The 12,260-nt window shown below is 36.5% G+C and overlaps 1 protein-coding gene across 2 annotated transcripts in view; it reads left to right on the top strand.

Annotated features, from left to right (window-relative positions):
- Positions 1 to 12,260, top strand: part of ATP6V1H (ATPase H+ transporting V1 subunit H) — a 126,669-nt gene that overhangs the window by 90,836 nt on the left and 23,573 nt on the right. The gene's annotated exons all lie outside the window — the stretch shown is intronic.

Consider the following 12,260-nt stretch of genomic DNA (forward strand, 5'->3'; position numbering starts at 1 on the left):
CTTTATATAAATGATGGGCTACAGGTATGATGGAAGTAGGTGCAACTTTACATATGATGAGTAGAGAAGGCCTCTCTGAGTAGGCCAGAACAACTAAGCTGATGCTTTAATGATACGTAACTAGCTATACAACCCAAGTATTAGAAGTAAGCATTTCAGGTAAAGAGGATGAGAGAGAAAGAGCCATGAAGCTTGTTTTTTTTAAAAGCAATGTCTGAGGACATATTTTGCTTGTTCACAGAGGCGGGTGCTGGTGCTACGTACAAGTGAGTAGAGGCCAGGGGTGCTGCTGAACATACTATAATGCATGGACAGCCCCCTACAATGAAGAAGTGTCCTGCCTAATATATCAATAGTGCCAAGCTTGAAAGTCTCTAATTTGAGGGTAGTGTGAGGGCCAACATAGAAGAAGATAGGCAAGGAGAGGTTGTCAGGGAACCGATCATGTAGGGTCTTGTAGGCTACCATTTGACTCTTACTTTTGAGTTGAAAGCTATTCAAAGGTTTTTAAATGAGAGAATTGACAAGATTTGATGCGTATGTTTTAAAAAGATCTCTGAGGCTACTCCCTGGTGAATGGATTATGCAGGGGTAAGCATGAAGGCAAAGGACTATTTTGATAGGTTCTCATTGTGGTCAAGAGTAGAGATGGTTAGTGGCTTGGATTAGAACACTGAAAGTTGAGATAACAAATAGTAGATGAACTTGGATAGATGTCAGCGCTAGTGCTAGCTGCACTTGATGGACTGAAAGCGCTTTTGCTTGTTTTCATATACTCAGTGCAAGAAGAAAGGGATCAAAGCAGAGGGTACTCAGAAATGGTTTTCATCTATTTAGGAGGAGCGGAAAACTTTTCAAGGCTGTCAATAAAAGCAGAATACTCAACTGGATTTCTCTCCTTATTTCACCTTACCATGGGTCAGTTTTTCAACAGAAATGAATTATTTAGTAATTTTATCTCTTGATTTGTTTATGCCTCTTTCTTAAATTAATTGAAAGAATGTTGGCATTTAGTAGAGTTTGAGGCTATTACAAACAGCAAACTTATTATTTACCTTCTGTGAAACAATTTTATTTTCCATTTTTGTTTAAATTAAGATTGCTGAAGTATAGGTCCTGTTTTGTTAATAAAAAATTCTTTTTAATAGTTCTTTCTCATAAAGGAACTATTATTGGGTTTAGGTTTTTTTTTTTAATGTATATTTCTGATGTGGAAGAAAAGAGGGGTATATTTCTTTGCCAATGGAGAAAATTTTTTGGATGAGAATTTTTGTTGAAATGATCATGCATTGATGATGATACATTTGCAATTGGAATATTTTCCTTAAATTTAGGAACTTGATTTAGTTTCTTGGTACATTTTTCAATGTATGATTACAAAAGAAAAAGTAAATGTCTTTGTAGCCAGAGACTGTTTTCTTTGCTCTCTGTCACTGACTAGCTGATGAGAGAATATCCCTTTTCCTCCTCTGTCATTATGTGCTAAGGTCTCTTAACTTTGTTTTAATTATGATAAATCCCCTGTGATAGAGAAGCTTAATGTCAAGTGTTTTCCTACACTTTCTTTTTTAAACAAAATTTCATATGAAGAAAAATTTTGTTGTGACATGTATTTTGTTGTGACATATACATTTCCGTGTCTCTTTGTGCCAGAGATGAAAATTGTTCTAGTAATGGAAATTTATTTAAATGTCAGATTAAGATGAGATTGAATAGAATGCAATTTGGAAAGTAAATCTTCTGCAAAGCGTATCCCCAAATTGAAAAAGGATTTTGTATATGTATCTTTATACGGGTATCCAATTTGTCATCATTAAATCATGCTAGTAGAGAGTGCCTTTTTACTTGCCTAAAGCAGATTTTATCCCCCCCCTGAAAATACGATTCTGGTGTCCTAAAGATGTTTATTGATTGAATCTTACAAAATTCCTCTTGGAATTGTTTATTTTCACACCAAATACAAATGTGAAAACAGAGTTGACTTTGTTTCCTTTTAGCATTTTGTTTTAAGTAAAATGATTTTTTATAAATGATTTAATACTATAGAGAGAAATAAGTTAGTTGAACATAATTAAAATATAATCATAGAAATAAATAGAATAAAAGTCTGCCTGAATGGCAATAGCAGCTTTTCATGACATTTTTGCATGTTTACCTATACTTATTGTTTGCTCTTAGGGCTACATTTTCAGATTTCCAGCACACTCTGGATTTTTTCTTTTCTACCCTTAGTGATTCTTAGATTTTTGTTTGATATTGCATCGTAAAGCTTCTGTTTTTGAGACTAAATCATAATTTTGGATATAGTAAAGTAATAACTTTTTACAGCAGGGAATTTTTTTTGTTTTAAATATAAGTTTAAAATTACATTTCAGGTATAAGTTGGATACTTATGAAATTATAGAACTGAGCTGTCTATAGATTTTGATTTTGATTATGTTTTAAGGAGCTAAATATTAATTTTTGATAACAGATGGATTTGAGTTTATATACAGGGAGTACAGAGTTGTGTATCATGTAAAAATACTTAATTCTTTTTCACAAATTTTATGGTTGATTTCAAAATTATTTCATGAATTGCAGATCCTAAAATAAGCTAGAACTTCTCCCCTTGTAGTTGACATCTGTGTTTACATGGGATAATGGAATAAACCCTTATTGATGTGGGTGGGGAGTGACCTGGGGCTGGAATAGAGTCGCCGGGAGGGGAGGGGATGGTCAGCACACACTGGTGTCTCCTCAGTTCAGGTCTAGAGCATGTCAGTACCTGTTATAACCCTCTGTTTAAATGATGTGAACCCCTCTGATCTTCCCATACTGCTCTGCGTTCGTGCCATGCCCCTTGTTCTTTGAGCAGCGCTGGATTTTTATATTAATAAATTTGCCAAAATCTATAAGCTGTGACAACGTACTCTAGCGAACTTTTATATATATAACCTCAGTTTATAATTTAACATCATAAAATGTCATCATTTTTCTCCTACAGAATGATTTTAAATGTAATCAGCCTCTAATTCAGAAGCAACAGTATGTGCATATGGACAGCTCAGGACTTCAGGAAAGAAACACTGAATTTTGTAGGTAGAGGATCTTGTGTAGAATTTTCTGTTTGTTTCTAGATTATTTTTCAATCTTTTTTTTATAAAGCAGAATAATAAGTTATGAGTGTTGTTCTCTCAAGTTATATTATGTGCAGGTAAATAATATGACAGAGAACTCACCAAGCCAAATGTGAGTGATACTATTTTGTTTTCTGATATTTATATCTGCTTAGAGTATTGGTTATTCTGTAAGGACATAGTCATAAACACAGTGATTAAAATAGTTATTATGAACTGAATTGAAGGAAAAAACTTTATGTACATTAACCTTTTAGCATTAATAATCATGTTACTAAAATATTCCATGTAATTTTTAATAAACATAACATTTCCAGATTTAACATTTTCCAAGATTAATTTGGAAAATTGTGGCCACCCTATGAGTACCTCGAATTTTCCACATTATTCTTATAACATTTTTATTGAAGAACCTTTGAAAATGTCTTTATTATCTATCATATGTTTTGTGTGTTTTTCAAAAACAAATATAACTTGATTAAAAAGCATATCAAAACTTATTCCAAGTGAAGAGGGATTCTTTATAACCTGTTGCCTCACCATCAAGTTGAGCAGCTCCCAGTATCCTGGCTAAAGTTGTTTTTGCTTTGCTAGTTAGAGATGTCTTGAGGCTGTGCTAATTTGTTTGGACACTATGTACCACTTAATTACAATTGATTTGGAGATGCCGCCATAACAGAAGTCTTAAATTATTGCAAAGCACCAGCCTAAATAAACATTTGGAAGAGGTGGATAATAAGCATTTAGATGGTAAAGAATATAAAACCACTGATACATAATGGAGTCTGTGTACTTTATAATTAAGTATAAAATCAAATGCAGATTTCACATATAAGTGCGTGTGACTAGTATTAAGTATCTGTGGGTCAAATTCATGTGGTTTTGTTTGATTAGGATTGGTTTTTTAGACAAACAGATACCTGATTAGTGTTTTGAAGGATCACTTAAGCATGGATGGAAGAGTCTCATCTAGTAAGGGGAGGAAGAGAAAAACTAACTTGCTTTGCTTTTAAATGCTTTTTCTCCTTTCTCTTTCAATGGTGCGGACAGTTACATTTATAATTACATGAACATTTCATTTCATGGGCTTTGTGTGTGTGTGTGTGTGTGTGCGTGTGTGTGTGAGAAATAATCAAAGCTCAATAGAATAGAGTATGATAAAATGAATTAAAGATAAAGCAAACTTTATATTTACTCATTTAAGACATTTAATTAAAATTTTGAATTATTTTCTTAGTTTACTATATCATCCAGATCTTGCATTTTGATGGGGAAAAAAATCTCATGGGTAATAGAAATGAATTGATAAGTTTTCATCACCACTGAAATTTTGAGGAATAGACTAAAAAAAAAATTGTGATAAGCTTGTCCTCTTAACAAAGACAGCTTTTGATGTAAATATCCTTTAATTACACTTTTATTAAATTGACTTTTTAAAAGAATTTTGCAGTGATGCATTAGGTACCTACTATATATCTAACCGTCACATGAATTAAATTATGTTCTTCCCAGTCCTTACTTGTTATTTTTAAAAATGAATTCAGTAAAAAGCTACCAAAGTGTTAGTACAGGGGACAGCTGTGTTCCTAAAAGATCAAATTTCTCACACATTCACATTATCAAAGCTGTAGAACATTTCCCTGTAATTCTCTGTACCTTCAGAAGCTTCTTGCTCCATTTTTCTTAAGGGCAGGTGTTTGCAGATACCCGAACAAAAATAGTGTTTTGGATGACAGTTTCCCCTACCTTGCTAACCAGCCCAGAAATACCTTACAAAAAAACATTTAGCATTTGGCTAAACACTGCACTGTTCTATTTGTATCCAGTTACTTTCCCAATTGAGAAGGTGTTTACTGTTACCTCTGCAATTATTACTCTTGTCTCTGATTTAGGCATGAACAGGAATACTTATTAGATGCTTATGTGCTAAAATAGATATGAAGTAGAAAATAAGGAAATAGCACACAGCTTCAGTGCAGTGTCATGAGAGTGGTGACAGAAGTGTGAATGAGTGTCACAGGAGCTTAGGAACTGTGCCTCATCCCTTCCTGGGCCTTCAAAAAGGAAGTTTTCTTCAGGAGGTGATGTCTGGGCTGAGACTTAAGGATCAAGAAGGAGTTAGTGTGTGAAGATGAGACTAGAGTAAGGAGGACTTCTAGGCAGAGGCACTCTGTCAGCAGGCTGTACATGGAAAGTCAGGGCGGCCTCACAGGAATGGAAATTGGGAGCCTGGGAGGGGCTGAATTGTCGTTAAAAGGTCACCTCTGAGGTCATGTGCCATATCTTAGTACTTTGGGAAGCTTTAGCACAACTACAGTAATCTGAATACCAATTTTATGATTTTTAAAAATTATGTAAGGGATTTATCTTTCTCATGTAATGTGAATTTTGTACTTGTTTCTAAACAAGTCCAGAACTGGTATAGCAGTTCAGTGAGAAGCATGATTGTTCAGCCTTCTGCTCCTCTATCCCTAGGATGTAGTTTTTACCCTCCTAGTTCAAAGGGGAAGGGAAATATGGAAAAAAAAAAGTTTTATTTTTTAAAACTTTTTAATTGGAAAGAATTTAAACTACTGTAAAATTGCAGGAACAGTAGAATGAACTGGTGCTTGTTTCTTCTTTTTTTTTTTTAAGATTTTATTTATTTATTCATGAGAGACACACAGAGAGAGACAGGGACACAGGCAGAGGGAGAAGCAGGCTCCCTGTGGGGAGTCCCAAGACCCTGGGATCACGCCCTGAGCCAAAGGCAGACAGTCAACCACTGTGCCACCCAAGTGCCCCAAACCGGTGCTTGTTTCACCTAGATTCGCCCCTTGTTGACATTTTGCTGCATATGTATGTTCTCTTTCTGTCTGTGTCTCTTTGTCTCTCTTTCGGAAGTGAGACTACGTGGCAGACATTATGACCCTAATTGCTTCAGCAGATAACTCCTAGGACTTGGGTTTCTTATATCACAATGATGTGATACTATAATATATAGCTCATATTCACATTTCCTTGTCTACTACTTGTACTATTGTCTGAAGCAAATATGTTTTCTCCAGTAGGATCATACACTGCATTTAGTTATTATGTGTCTTTAGTCTTATTTAAATAGAACAATCCTTGGGTGTTTGTCTTTTAGCATCCATATTTTTAAAGACTAGAGGTCAGGTTTTCTTGTAGAATTTCCCTCGATTTGCATTTGCCTGTTGTTTCTTCCTGATTTGCTTCCAAGTATGCATTTTTGACAGGAACACCATGAGGTGACGGCATGTTCCTTTTGTATTTTTATCCAGAAGCTCTTTAGTCAATTTACCTATTATTTGTGGTGTTAACTTCCACCTGCTTAAAATGGCATTAGGTTTCTCTAATATAAAGAACTTTCCCCTTTGTAATTGTAAATAATCTACGGGGAGGTACTTGGAGACTGAGTACTGGTTGTGTTTCCTAATAAACTGTTACCCAGTTTTTTAGTATCCAATGGTCCTTCTTACTAGAGTCAATTATTATTGTAATGGTTGCAAAATACCTTTTGGAATTTTATTGCTATTTAATTATTTAAATTCAGTTAATTAGCATATAGTATATTAGTTTCAGAGGGATTTTATTTTATTTTTTTTAAAGATATACATATTGGGCAGCCCGGGTGGCTCAGCGGTTTAGCGCCGCCTGCAGCCCAGGGTGTGATCCTGGAGACCTGGGATCAAGTCCCACATCGGGCTCCTTGGCGTGGAGCCTGCTTCTCCCTCTGCCTGTGTCTCTGCCTCTCTCTGTGTGTGTCTCTCATGAATAAATAAATAAATAAAATCTTTAAAAAAAAATAAAGATATACTTATTTGAGAGAGAGAGAGAGAGACTGAACACGCAGGGGGATTAGCAGAGGGAGGAGCAGGCTCCCTGCAGAGCCGGGAGCCTGATGCAGGGCTGGATCCCAAGAATCACAACCTCAGGCTGAAGGCAGAGGCTCAACCAACTGACCCATGCAGGCACCCTGGGGTTTTATTTTTTTTATTGGTGTAATGTAATGCCTTTGGAGTCAGCAGTCTGTATTCATCAGTGCATTGGAAACTGAATCTGTAGAAGAGATAATATAACAATCAAAAAAAGATCTTTTGTGGGTTGCCCTGGGACACTGGAGGAGGAGGAGGAGAGAATGGCCAGGCACTTGACATTCCACAACTTAGCCCTCCTAAGCCAGGAGGAATTTTGTCTTATGTCTAGTACTTCTTTCCTTCTAGCACCTAGACAGTATTTTTTAAGTTTCACTTCAGGTAGTGATCTTGAGAGAAATGTGACTCATTATCAGCTTCCTATCTTAGTTATTATTTTCTGAAAATGACATTATATCTTTGATCTCTTCAGGAGTATTTTTATGTAGACATTGTAAAGCTATTAGGAAAATATCTCCTAACCATGCCTTTCATCAGACATTAGTACAGAGGTTTTATTTGGCACATCAGGAATGATGTGTTGTTTTTAATGCATTGAAACATTTATATAGTTTTAAGAAAGTTTAATCATAAGATATTTAGATGACAGCAGACCTCTGTTTTCTTCAGACATATTGGACATAAATTAATAAACTTATAAATGAATGAGATATCTTATTTGGTAAGGTGATTGTATGTTCATGGCTAGTGTTTTAGTAATGTTAGTAAAGCATAATTTTGAGACTACTTTTTCATTTGTTTAATTCTGTTTTGCCTCTGTAAGAGAATTGTGTGTGTATGTATGTGTGTATAGATGTATTATATATACCTGTTTTCTAAGATTTTTTGTATATTCTGCATGTTCAGAATCCAGAATCCAGTTTATCATGTTTTGACAACTTACAACAATTTTGCTGTTTTTCTTTCAAGTTATTTTAAGTGAGAATATCTGTTCTAATTTGTTAACTTATATTTCTGATAAAATTGAAGAGTGGTAAACATTTGTTCTAAGATGACAATAAAAAATCTTTGCCTTGTTTTTGTAGATTGTCAGAAGCTGTATATTTAAATAGAAGCTGCACAAGAAATAATGTAAATGATAAAATTATACAAACAAATTAACCACTAGAAGATTCTGCTAGAATAAAGCAGGAATGTGATTGGTTCTAGTAGGCTAGTCAAAGAGTACGTCTGTAAACTGTGATCCAACTCCTGTGTGTGTGCGTGTGTCTGTGCGTGCGCACACGCGCTTTACCTCCCCAGGAATGGTTTGGAAGAAACACAAGCCTACTCATGCTAGCTTAAATATAAGAAACTCTGTGAAGAAGGATGTCAGAGTAGCTCACAGAATCCAACAATAGGTAAAGTCACACAGTTTCACTGAAACTAGGAATCAGAAAGTTGGTGAGAAGCAAGGCAGCAACTTGTTCACCTCCTTTTTCCTTCTGGCCACATGGTTTCTCACATCTGTAGTCTGTCTGCTTAGTTATTTTCTGTAGACTGGCTCTTCTGCCATAGGTCCCATCAGGGTTGCTCCATGGTTGCAGGCTGACCCTCAGTGTTTTCATGATTTTCTAGTTGAGCTTTCTACAGGGAGCGGGCTCAGTTTGGGAATGCCCTTCCAGTTCCCTGCTTCCTGCTGGACCTGTTCCCTGGTCACTTTCTCTTCTATCTGTACCTGATGAAGGAGGAGCAAACAGGAATTGAATGGCAGTGAGGAGCTGATGGATCCACCGAATTAGATGTCTCTGTATTATATCTAAGGAGAAATCTAAAAGATAGAAATACAGGTTTGAGTTCCAGAGCAAGATGTGAGCTAGAGTTTATAGAGCTAAAGCAATCAGAGAGAAGATTGAGGTCATGGCAGTAGATTGAGATTACCCCAGAAATGTATGTGTAGAGCAGGGCCTCTTCCTCCAGGAGATGTTTGGATTAACTTCCTGAAATGGTACACAAAAGCGTGTGTGTAAATATTTTCTTTGGGAGTGTCCATGCTTTTCCTCAAACTTGCAAAGGGGTCTGGGATCAAAAGAAGGTTAAGAACCACTGTTAGAGAGTGAGACAAAAGTATTTTGGGATTGACAGAAGAGTAGATTTTACACAAGGAGGGTGGATGTGGGTGAAAGACTGATTCTAAGGAGAAATGGCTATAAAATTAGGAGAAAACCAGGAACATATACTTTTAGGAGAGCAAAAGAAAGAGAATATATTTCAAGCAGCATTGAGTCAGTGGTAGGCAGTGTAAAATACTGCCAAGGGGACCAGGAAGAGGAGGAATGGATAGGTACCTTGGATGCGGTAGTGTGAACACCATTGGCACCCTGGGTCAGGGTGCTTGGTGGCCCTCAGCAGGCCGATTGCCCCAGGGGTGATGAAGAAGTAAAGCAAGTCTTTGTGGTCATTCCTTCTAGAAGCTTCATTAGAATAGGGAGGAAGAAAGATGAAGGACAGTGCTTAGTGGGGGGGAGGGGTGCTGAGGTAGTCACTGGATGTTTGCTGTCATCATTTGTTTTAGTATAAAATGTTTAAATGCAATTAGAGGGAGAGTGGGGGAGAGATACTGATGAAGGGAAGCCTCTGAAGAGGCTCTGGAGGCGTTGTTACTTGGAAAGATAATTTTGTGGGGATTGTCTTGCTATTAAATGTGTAGACAAACCTTGCTGCCTGTACCTCTTCTTGATGAGATTAAAACTCTTGTCTGAACCAATTTAGCAAATAATTATTTATTGAAATGAATTGGTAAATTGGGAAGGATAGGTGTCCAATTTGTGTCAAATACATGTTTTCCTTATAGCTAAAGATTTAACTTTTTATGTTCCAGACTTTTAATTTGAAAGTGAGGGTAGGCAGTGGTTAGGAAGCAACAAGATTCTTTGAAAGCATTCAGAGTATTTCCCACTCTTAGCAGCTATTGGGTGTGCTATATAGGTAATAGATGGAGGTGGAGTGGAACAGTCCTATTCCCAACCATGAGAGAGAAGAGAATTAGCATTCTTGAGACAGTAGCCAGGGACATACATTATCTTTTTTAATCTTCACACATAGCTCTGCAAGATAGATGCTACTGATCTTAGTTTTACAGATATGAAGTCCAGTGCATAAGGATAGTTAAGTGATTGCCCAAGTTCTCCCATTTATGCAGTTAGATTTGAACTTGTGTCTGTATAATTCCAGATTTCAAGCTTGTTGTCACTCTGTCATGCTGCTGAGTAAAGCATACTTGGGGGCCTAATGAGTATATAATTTCCTATTACACCTACACAGTACGACCCTTCTTAATAAGACATTTGACAGAGCTTTCCTGTGGTATCCAGATGAAATTGCTGTACCACTAGCCTACCTTCTGTCTCCTTTACCTGTTGTCATTGTCAGTGACAATCAACATTGTCAGTTTTGATCATTCTGCCCTGCCCCCCAAGTCCTCTGCAGCAAACAGGTCTGTTTGCTGACTGATTTAATTACAGAAATTTCTTTATTTCTTTTGCTCCTTCCACACCTTCTGCTTTTGTGCAGAAAGACTGGCAGTGTGTAGATATTGCTCAGCAACCAGATGCTCCTTTTCTGCACACAAGAACTCATGGATTGGTCCTAGTGGGTTGGTTGCCAGGTCTTCCCTTCTTTTTGCTTCATTTGATAACTGCGGCTCCTGGGCTCTTTGTTGATGAAAAGAGGTATCTTTTCATCCTCATTTCCCAACTTTGGTTTAGAGTGATGATTCTGTTGCCATTGCAAGGGAAAGTACTTACCTCCTAGGTATGAAGAAAGTGACTCCTAAGGAAGACTTAACTCTACCTGACTCCTAAGCCCTAAGTCAAGTATCTTCCCAAATCATTATAGGAGTAGACTGAATAGGGATTATAAAAATTTTAATAAGGTAAATATGGCTCTCATCACAGCTTTCAAATTTGATAGATTAAATTAATACTGTTTTCTTGTTTTTTGGGTGTCTTGGCTTTTTAAGTTATGTGGGTGATCTCCCTTTTTGGCTAATCATTTTGTTTGTTACGCCCACTTAATGGTAAAGTCAAGAAAATGACTTGTATAACTTGTATTGAATTAGAGTAGTTTAAAAACCTGTATTAGGGACACCTGAGTGACTCAGTGGTTGAGCGTCTGCCTTTGGCTCACGGTGTGATCCTGGAGTCCCGGGATGGAGTCCCACATGGGGCTCCCCACGGGGAGCCTGCTTCTCCCTCTGCCTAAGGCTCTGCCTGTCTCTGTGCATCTCTCATGAATAAATAAATAAAATCTTTTTTAAAAAAACCTATTTTAAACCTATATCAAATATCCATTAAAAGTGTTTTACAAGTAATTATTTTAAACCTGGCCATTTCAAGACCTGTATTTTCTTCCCCTAAGTAACTGTATGTGTTTTATTATTTATCAGCATGCATTTTTAAATTTTTTTTAGAGAGAGAGAGTGCAAGCAGGGGGAGAGGGACAGAGGGAGAGGGAGAGAAAATCCCAAGCAGGCTTCATGCCCAGCATGGACCCAACACAGGGCTTGATCTCACAACCCTGATTCATGACCTGAGCCAAAATGAAGAGTTGGACACCCAACCAAATGAGCTCTCCGGGTGCTAATATTAGCATACATTTTTGAAGCACTTTTTTTTTTTTCTATCATTTATAGTCTCTTTGAAGTAATGTTTCTAATACTTACCATTATTTTTTTAATGCTTTAGGATTTCAGATATACAGAAGTTATTTGTTGGGTGATAGCAGAGCATGTTAGCTGTTTAGATCTTTGCTCACTAAATAATATTCTGAAGTTCCTCTACATATCATGGTAGAATAGTATCTATTCACTATTTGGTAGCCATGATTTAGTGTAACCATGTTGATTTGTTGTACTTGTAAAAATAAAAAAACAATTAAGTACCTTGGATTTAAAATATTAAATATATACTTAAAAAATTGGGACCGTAGGAATTGTATATTGTCACAATTAGAGACCAGTTAGTTTCCTGAAATAAATTTTTAAGTTGAAGCTTTAGAAAAAAATAAAAATGGAGTTCCCAATTTGGAAAAAAATGCTAGGAGAAATTATTTTACCTTAATATCGTGTTAAATAAGAGTGAATATGATAAATTATAGGCCTGTAGGTTGACTATTAGATATAAAAGCAAATGTAGGGGCACCTGGGTATCTTGGTTGGTTAAGCATCGACTCTGGATTTCAGCTTAGATCATGGTCTCAGGGTCATGATCATGAGATCAAGCCCTGC

The sequence above is a fragment of the Vulpes lagopus genome, chromosome 9 (assembly GCF_018345385.1).
Source record: "Vulpes lagopus strain Blue_001 chromosome 9, ASM1834538v1, whole genome shotgun sequence".
Classification (NCBI taxonomy): domain Eukaryota; kingdom Metazoa; phylum Chordata; class Mammalia; order Carnivora; family Canidae; genus Vulpes; species Vulpes lagopus.